Source organism: Montipora capricornis, chromosome 10, assembly GCF_036669925.1.
Source record: "Montipora capricornis isolate CH-2021 chromosome 10, ASM3666992v2, whole genome shotgun sequence".
In the NCBI taxonomy this organism is placed as follows: domain Eukaryota; kingdom Metazoa; phylum Cnidaria; class Anthozoa; order Scleractinia; family Acroporidae; genus Montipora; species Montipora capricornis.
In genome coordinates, this window is record NC_090892.1 from 7,346,782 (window position 1) to 7,356,781 (window position 10,000).

Sequence of the window (10,000 nt, forward strand, 5' to 3'; positions counted from 1 at the left end):
TAATCCTTTGCAGGTGTCCCTCGACTGTAGTAGAGTTTGTCTCCTCGGGCAGCATGACACTCAGTGCAGAAGCATCTGTCGAACTTTGGGTCAAAGATGAAATCTGAAAAGAAATGTTTCATAACACAAAGCAAATTCTACTTTTAACACTTCTTCTAGCAAGCTGCGATATTTTCAGCAAACCCCTTAAAAGTGATTTGTTTTCTTTACAGGGACCTTTCACTCTACCAAAAGTTAGCGACAAACTTTAACCCGGAGCAGTAGCTCATCAAGGGCAGCCTCTATCTCCAATGCTTGGACAATTCTTAAAATAAATACTAGTTTCTGGGGCTCACGGATTTAACGTTAAATCGGTGAGCCCCAAAAATACAATTCTCAGCGTCGTGCAGGATTTTAGTCATGCTGATCCTACATGTACTGTTGTGTAGGTGTTTTTCGCTGTTCACACCCAAGAAATTAGTGGAGATAGAGGGTCCCCTTGATAAACTCCTGCCCGGAGAAAATGGTTGCCCTATAGAAAGCCAACGTTCATGGGATTTGAAGTTATATGTTGTTCGAGTGCAGCTTTCCTTTAAAAACTAAATTATTGAAAAAGGTAATTCCTAGTTCATTATGATAAAAAGAAAATCCGTGAACTCCCGCTTAGAACCAATCATATTGCAGGATATTTACGGAATTGCGCGCGTTCAAGTTCCGAGAAAAATGGGTAAATTTACTTTCATTTTTCTAATTAGCTCCCACAAGCTGATAAAAAAGGCAATAAATTAAATTTGCTTGGGGGAAAGAAAACTCATTTCTGGGGAGGATTCAGGACCTAGTCTAGAGGGGAGGGGGGGGGGGGACCCTGCAGGAGAGTTTTCAATGGGAAGTATTGGAATATTATTGTAATTTTCGAGCGTTTCCATGGGTAATTCTATGTTAATGTCTCCGAAATTCTCTTTTTTTTTTTTTTTTTTTGCTTTCCCAAAGATGGCCTATGCTTGCGTAAGCGATGTTTGTCCAATAAACATTTCTGTAGTCCCAGGAACGGCGTGTGTTTAAACTTTGTTCATTTCAGTCAAACCAGCGATGAATTTGCCCCAGGATTTGCGAAAAATGACTGAAAAAACTCTAGCTGATAGCTGGAGAGATGATTTGAATCTGCGACATTTCTCTTGATAATCGCAACTTGTTCGCTGCTGCGCTCTTGACACACCCGTAAAAATAAAGTGCATAAGTTTAATTACTTCGAACATTTATCACGACAGCTGAAGGAGGCATAAGTTCTTGGCTAGTGAAACGTTGCCGGTAAAAACTCTGCCTTTATTAAATGGATCAAACTTGCTAGGCCCATTTGCTCAAAAGCAACCGCGATTTAATCCGCGATTTAATGTGAAGTCTTCATTATGAAGTCTTTACATTAAAGAATTCACATTAATACCAACCGAGATTTGACTTTTACCAAAAAAGGTCTTAACAATGAAATTTTATGCTGAAGAAAGGAGGAAGGAAAAAGTGGCCGGAGGAAAAAGTGAGAAGAACATTTCTAGCCAGATATTAAGGAGTAGCCCTGGCCGCAGTTGTTCGAAGGGTGGATAGCGCTATCCATTGAATAAATCACTATCCACTGGATATCTCAGTTGGTTTTGCTAGTGTTTACACGCTGGATAGTGATTTATTCGGTGGATAGCGTTATCCACCTTTTGAACGACCGAGGCCTGGGCCCTAATCTTACTGCTTACATATGATTTGTTGTTAAGAGCTTTTGTCATTAATCTAGTTACCGTTTTCTCACTATTTTTTTTTTTAATTTTCAATTCAAAATTTGCCCAACCGTCATCCTTGTATATGTCTAATCTCTTTGTCGGTCTCACTCGATTTTTTCAATCAATGTTTAGAGCTCTTTGCACGCGTGCAATCGATCAAGTGCGACGACTGCTGCGTTCTATTTGGGTTCATTAAATATACATGCTACGTATATATAAACCCAATCTCGTCCCCAGAGGTTCAATCCTTTTGGTTGGCACCAACACTAAGGTATCGCAGTAAACGAAATACGATCAGATAGCTGAATGTTTTAAATGAAGCATGCGTCTGCAGCTTAAGGTGCGCACGGATGAAAATGCATTGCATCGACCAGCGCCAGAATGCAGATGCGATCGGCTCTTCCTTGCAATCTCTCACAAATTCGTAGAACTGAGGGATCATGAAGCCACAATGTACCTTTGAAACATACTGATGCTGATAAAATGGCTATAACATTTGCCTCATTTATTATTGCGGCCAACATGCCACCTTCCACATTTCATGGCGCGTTGTTTTGCAGTGCGATTTCCATCTGTATCCATTTTAGTGGTTTCGTTCCCAAGAATCGTCTTCAGCAAAGATGTAGCGAGCCCGAACTACTAACATCACAAGGTCATAAATTTGACTGTTATGAACACTGCATTGGTTGTTTTGGGTTGTTTGAGTCCGTAGTGTACGCTCTACTGAGAAGTAAATTCATAATTTCAAAAGAAGAAAAAATCCAGATAACACCGAAGGAGAGGCCCAGTCCTATCCTTGGGATATGTGAATTCTTAGATGAAATAAAACTGTGTTTTCGGAGGCGTACGCCTAGGTAGAAGGAACGTTCGATCACAAGAAATAAAAGTGGAATGTTGTCGCCTTCCGATGGCTTCCGGTAAGGGTTTGAATGGGGATGGGCTCGGATGTGTTCCGGTGAGTTCGAGTACTTTCGCACGCTAAAAATAACTTTTGTAAAATTCCCAAATTGTTATCCTATCCCCCTGATCTCCCTGGTTGTCTTTTAACTTTCTCGTTGACTGATACCTTGAATGTTCGTGGTGTCCCTCAGCTCCAACAGAACTCTTTTTGCCGCCTCTTTAACTGCCTGGTTGCTGTTTGTGCTTAGGTCTGAAAGCTCTTTGATTGCCTGGGCTGTGTCTTTGATCTTAGCCTTTCCTTTAGGATTCTTTGCTATAACCCAAAGGGCATTAGCAGCACATTCCTTTTCAACGACCCCGCCTTTGTCAATGAGTGACAGAAGCAATGCAACGATATCTCGGTCCAACATGGCTTCCGAGTTCATATATGATTCATTTCATATACCATTTCATCATTGATTCATTCCTCACGGGACCATTAGAACCCACAAATGACCAGCTCCCAACATCAGTGGCTTCATAGCTCAGTTGGTTAGAGCGTCGCACCGAAATCGCGAGGTCACGGGTTCAAACCCCGTTGAAGTCCTGAATTTTTCAGGCTTCTCTACGCAATTGCAAAAATTGCGCTCATAACTGCGAAGATCATAGCTTCACTTAATTATTCTAAGAGAACAATAAGCTTCAAAACTTACCCTGGTGTCAGCTTCTAGAAGATTTATCTGTTCACCAGAGCTGAATATGTATGAGCGTAAACAAGGCCGACACAACATTTTCCATATCATCTGCATTATTGCGAAATGGCGCGATTCTTTCCTGCGCTCGTAACTCACAAAGAATCTGACGGTTTTCTGAAGCCTTGGCACAGTTATGAAGAATGATGAGTGCTGAAGAAACAAGATGTTTTTTTTTTCCGTTCGGAGAAAAAGTAAACAATTAGTCGCTTTAGGATAAGAAAACGAGTTCTTCGTCGTGAGCATGCACACTCAAGTTTTACCCTTAATTCAATTATGAGGTCACTTTGTCTGCGAGCAAAGCAAGAATTCTCCCAGACTATGCCCTAGCTCGGACACTATTCTCGCTGAATATTACTCAGGCCTTCATGAACAGCCAATCAAGTTTTTCGTGGTCTGCCGGTGGGGTCCCATCATTCATCAGTAACTTGGAGCGTATCATACCATTTCTAAGGACTGCCCATGCAGTCTTTGCAGCGTCGATCCCCGGAAAAACCTTATGGATCGATAGAGCGTCGTAAAATCCTCCTGCTATTAGTGAGCTGACAGCCCTTCTCACACTCCCTCTGTTCTTTCACTGTCTCCCCCTTCACAATTCGCTCTCACGAAGGGCTTAACCCTAGAAACGTTAGCTTTCTTTCCCCATCAGGGGTGGTCAGTAATAACTACGTAATTATTTGCGGACAGTGATGTCTTTACGGAAAATCTCAAACTGAGGCCTTGCTGTATTGACCAAGCGATAGCGGCTGATCTCGCCCATAACGTGACTGCCAAAAGTGTTCATACTGTTGTGACGATGGCAAGGATGAAAAACATCGACCAGGGATTAGATATTGCTCATCAATATTGTGCTCCAAGACCAGATAAAAGATGTGGATCAGCTCCAACATCACTGGCTACAATAACCAAAATGTAGCATTTGTCGGGAGTTCGATTCTGGGGCCCGTTTTTCGGATATATACATTGTTACGGTTTACCACTGAAAACACTATAAAGAATAGGAACGGACTCAAAGTGAATAAAAACTAAAGATCAATTCAATTTTAGTCGTGTTCCAGAACTACATACCCGTGTGTTTTTGTGTTGGCCGTGTCGGAAAGACACTACCTTGCGGATGTCAAAATATCACCCTTTAACCCCAAACGGCCATTAACACTCTACAAGAGTCAATTACTCATAGTATCCGAGAGAAAGAAACTGGTATCATGTTTGTCCCCATCGGCGTCAGGAAATTGAATCCTTTTAAACCAAGTTTTGTGGGAAATAAACAATAGACCAAATCGGGTAAGGCCCCGTCCGCACGTATTTGGCGAATCCGGCATGCGAATCCGCAACTTTTGAGGTTTTCTCCGGGTACTCCGGTTTCCCCTCTCCTCAAAAACCAACATTTGACTTGATTTGTGTTAATTGTTAATTTCAATTTACAGTGTACCCAAATAGGGTACCGCGCACCGGTGGCTCAGTTGGTTGAGCACCGGGCTGTTACGCGGGAGGTCGTGAGTTCAACTCCGGCAGGACCAACACTCAGGGTGAGGAGAAAGTGCTGCCTTTGTAATTACATCTGCCAATGGTTAGACTTTCTAGTCTTCTCGGATAAGGACGATAAGCCGGAGGTCCCGTCTCACAACCCTTCAATGTTCATAATCCTGTGGGACGTAAAAGAACCCGCACACTTGTCGTAAAGAGTAGGGCATGTAGTTCCCGGTGTTGTGGTCTGTCTTCTGTGGTGTATCATGGTTGGGAGGGTAAATGCTCGGAGATATGAGCTACACCAAGCTACTCTAAAAATCCGAGGGTAAATAATATAAAGATATATGATATGATATGATATGATAGTGGTTCAGCGCTAGAACGACTAGACACTTAAATAAAGTTCCTTTCCTTTTCTTTCCTCTTTTTTGAATCTGCCCTCCTGAGTGGAAGGGTTTGAATCCGCAAAGAAGTTGGAATCGTGTGTACGGGCGAATCCGGATGCTTTCAAATCCGATAACATTACAAATTCAGATCCAGTCTTTACTTCGTTTATATTCAACATGGCTCCTGAACGAAATGCTATCACGTCTCTTGTCGTCAACTCTAACCCATCCTCTGCCTCTGAAATGACGATTAACGACAATTCCTAATTTTCTCTATTGACTAATATCGCGTCAATTTATCTATTTTTAAAATCAGAACCCCAATGCCTGAATTCGCAGGACTCGAACCGGGGATAGTTTGACTAATAATCCTTTCATTTAACCACTAGACTACCACATCGCTAACTGCGAAAACATTATTATTATTATTTTTAATATGTCAAGATTCGTTTTCTTCCGAATGCCGCGGTAAACAGGTATTATCACCTACTTAGAAACAAGTTTAAACAGAAAAAATGTCGGCTACCAAACATCAAGAGAAAGCTAACCACTTTAGAATCAAGCAGTAGACTTAATCACTATTTAGCAATGATTTTATGTAGGAAAATTTGGTTTTATAAAACGTTTTGATAAAGGTCAAATTACCACCATGAATGATTTGGAAAGCTGACATTTCGACCGTTAGCCCTTCGTTCTGACGAACAGCTAACGTTCGAAACGTTAGTTTTCCAAATCGTGCACGGTGGTAATTCGACCTTCATCAACACGTTTGATAAAACCAAATTTTCCTGTTTCACTCCCCCACCGACGCAGCACCACAGTCTCTTTAGAAACTAGAAATTTGTTTAATAATAATAATAATAATAATAATAATAATAATAATAATAACAACAACAATAATAATAATAATAATAATAATAATAATAATAATAACGTAAGTGGATTGACACAATTGCTGGGAAAGAACCAACAGTTTACATTGTGGTCCGAAAAAACAAAACAAAAAAAAAAACAACAACAAATAGAAATAAAAGTAAATTAAAAGCTATACATTATAATAATCTAGAACTTTTTAAAATTCTTTATATAGTTTAAATTATTAAAAAGTTCCATTAATAATAAAATGATCGAGCTTGGAATTATTTTCTAAATTGCAATTATAATGTGTTTTCTTAAATTACTTAACGTTGTATGGCTTTTGCTACTATTATCTAATGAATTCCATAGTCGAGTACTACTCGCACAAAGGGTACGGTGACCAGATTTTGTTTGAAAGAAAGGAGTGAATAAAAGATTGTTTGACTCTTTAAAATAGGCGGGGCATTTGCCATTTATAATCTTATGCATTATGGAAAGTTTCTTAGTCGTATGATGTTGTTAACGGGAATCCAACCTAACTTACTAAAAAGTTGGACTGGATTATCAGAAACACTAGCAACTAAAATTAACCTCGCACATCGTTTTTGCATTCTAATGAACGAAGTAGATTTTCGTTTTTGGTATTTCCCCATACAGTACAGCAGTACTCAAATAATGATTTAATCAATGCATTGCATAATAATTGCCATAACGAATAACTAAGGTATGTCTAGCTCTTTTAAGTAAGCAGATTCTAGAGTTTAACTGTACTTTTTTATGAGATAGTCAATATGCATATATGATCGTCCCAGTTGAGGTGTTTATCAATCTTGACACCCAAACGTTTTTCATCTTTTGCTTCTCCGACTGGAGTACCACAAGCAGATAAATTGAGAGATGGAGTTTTTGACTAGTTCCAATAACTAACTGTTTCGTCTTTTTCGTATAAACTAACTGACAATGATGATTAATGGTTAATGATTTTATACATACTAATTAGTGTTGGTAAATATTCGGTACAATCATCTGCTACCACGAGGCCTAGGACAGAGTAATCTAAATTGACGATAACAGTAAATCCAGAGAAAATTTGGAATTGAATTGGGTACAACATTGAGTGAACTGATTTGGTCTATTGTTTATTTTCCCGCAAAACTTGGTTTAAAAATAGACACTTTTCTGACGCTGATGGGACTAGACCAATTTGAGTAAATCTTACTCCTGAGTGATGGACTCTTGCACTCTACCGTTTGCCGGCCATAGTGATTTCCAAATTCCCACTTTAAGTACAGAGTCGGCCGCTTAATTTGTTTTTGGAAATCTTAATTCCGTAAGTGTCAAGATCATGCAACATTATCTTCAACAAACCGCTCCGGCCCAATCCCTTCGCCATTTTTAAGCTGCCATCGGAGTAGTTCAGTAATACTCTTCGAACCACAGATATGCCCAACCACCCACGTTGCGTTTCTAATCCAGTATCCATCAGCCGACGAAGGAAATTGGTCAAGTGCACAGGACCACCAATCTCTGCTAAATGGTCACCATACTTTTGCTGAAGCGCTCGGTCATTTGTCTCTCCGTACGGCTCAAGAATGTCTTTTGCGATTTTCACTACTGCAAGGTTCACATCAGTAAACGATCCTTCTTTAAGAATGTTAATGGTGTTCTTCATACGGACCATGATCGAGACATTGTCCACTTGATCCTGGTTACTACTTTGTGTCTCAGCAGTTCCACCTGAAATGATAATAAGCCATGGCCGTCATGATGGGGAAAACATTTAAGGTAGCTTAATTCAGTTTAAAAGCTCTCAAGTAACGCTCTTATTAGAAGGTATGGCATTACAACGCTGTATCACGTATTAGCAATGTTACGGTTCCATAAGAAACAACAATTATTGCTGAACAAGATGCGGTCATTATTGTGTAATAAGTCACCGTGGCAACGGGCAAACCCTGTAATAATACCCTATATTTTGTCTTTAGTTGCACATATCTCAAAAACAAACCCGGCGACCCTCATATTTTATTGATGGAAAGTGATCAGAAGGCCAAGATAAAGCTTTCTGCAAAGTTTAAAAAATTCTGGTCAGCGGATTGAGATCCACCTTAACTCTGTGGTTTAAAAAAAATGGCTCTGATTCTGCAGTACAGAATATTTTTAAACTTTCATCTCTCCTACAACTTGTGCCGCAACCGTTTGCGGCAGCAGTCAATGAAAACGTTCCTCTAACCTCCTGCGACCATTGAAAACGAGACAAGTTGCAAGAAACCTTGCATAGTGGAACACCCATAAAGCAACTTGTTTGACGATGTGAGAACTTTTGTGGAATAAAAAAAAAAAAACGAGAAAAGCTGCAAGAAAAATTGCCTCCTGTAACAGCGCCTTAATTAATGATAGCATAAAACATCATAGAAACAGTAAATGTACATACATAAGTTAATAATTTTATCAACAAAGCAATTTAACGCGTCAAGGCTGAGGCGCAAGGAAGGAAGCATTAAAGTCATGATGATACCACTGGGCGCACCCTTCCTCAAAATCATCGTGATCAACAAAAATCGAGACTTCCCGCATACTTCAAGAAAGGAAGCCCAAGCAATCACAGGCAACCTAAAGATTTGTGCCTCGCAGAAGTAATATGATAAACGATATACTATAAAAAATACATATTTTCGAGAGAAATGCAATAAGTTATAGGCTACTACTGATTGCGGGTAGAGACTTCCTAAAACGGAAAAAAATAACGGCTCTTTCCCCACCTGTTATAGTAACTTCCTCAGCTTGCCCGAACAAATCCACAACACCGTAAAGTACAGGTGGGATGGTTTTGATTCGTTTTCCAACATTAACACGCCATTTATGAAGAAATGCAGAGTATTGTCTGACTTGTGCATTATCCCCACACGGTCACCCACCTACCGGTTGGTAAGATAAATATGCCGGCCTTAACCATAGGGCAAATAATGCAGTATGACGGTATACATGTACTGTCAAAAAATGTGTGTTACATTGTCTTGTTTGGTTTAAACTCTATAGTAAATTTGATGTTTACATGGCAGATATTGAGATTCTGTAGAAATTTAAGAGCATTGTTTTTACTGTCAAACAGAGTGAAAGTATCATCAACGTATCGAAACCAAATAGAAGGACGACCGGTGTAATTAAAGGGGAACTCCGGTGTAAAAATGAACTTTTTTCTGAGAAAAGGGCAGTTAGGGAGGGTTCCATTTTGACTACCTGTTTAGTCGTCTTGTCCTTCCTCCCGTATATATTTTGGCTAAAGAGGAGCAGAAAATCCAGTTTAGATTTCCGCCATCTTGGACGCTTTATGAGCCGCGTTGTATTGACCAGCAGTTGGCTGTGACGTCATATCGTCAAAGTTTAGCGGGAGTTCTGATGTTTTCTTCTCTGCGGCACCTTGTCTTCGTACGTTCGTGTACTTTAAAATTTTTAAGGCGCTAATTTTCTAACAACTGTCTAGTTACATTTACATCCTAGCTCAATATGGTAAACTGCTGTGGTCCTGGATGTATTAATTACTCAGCCAAAAGCAACGGCATTAGTTACCATAAGTTGCCGCGAGATACTCAGCGGCGGAAAGCATGGCTGGAACGGATAAGAAGGACTAATATGCCTTCACTTGAGAACTGCTGTGTTTGTAGCGATCATTTTTCAGTAGAAAGTTTTGAAGTCAATTTACGTGCGCAGATCACTGGAGTAAAGTGCAAACGGAGACTGAAGGAGGATGCTATACCAACGGAGTTCTGCTTTCGTCCTCCGGCGAAGAGGCCGAGGCTGTCTAGCGAAAATCGTCTTCGACGTCGAAGCCACGAAGAAGTTAGTGTATTTTGTTTATCGTTCTTTTTCAAGAATAGTTATTTCAATCATTCAGTACAAAGTAAAGCAT

General features: G+C 40.0%; 1 non-coding gene and 1 pseudogene across 1 annotated transcript; one reads left to right on the forward strand and one right to left on the reverse strand.

Annotated features, from left to right (window-relative positions):
• Positions 1–10,000, reverse strand: part of LOC138020215 (uncharacterized) — a 15,195-nt pseudogene that overhangs the window by 4,694 nt on the left and 501 nt on the right.
• Positions 3,159–3,231, forward strand: Trnaf-gaa (transfer RNA phenylalanine (anticodon GAA)). The gene has a single exon. It is a non-coding gene; the product is annotated as a tRNA-Phe (tRNA).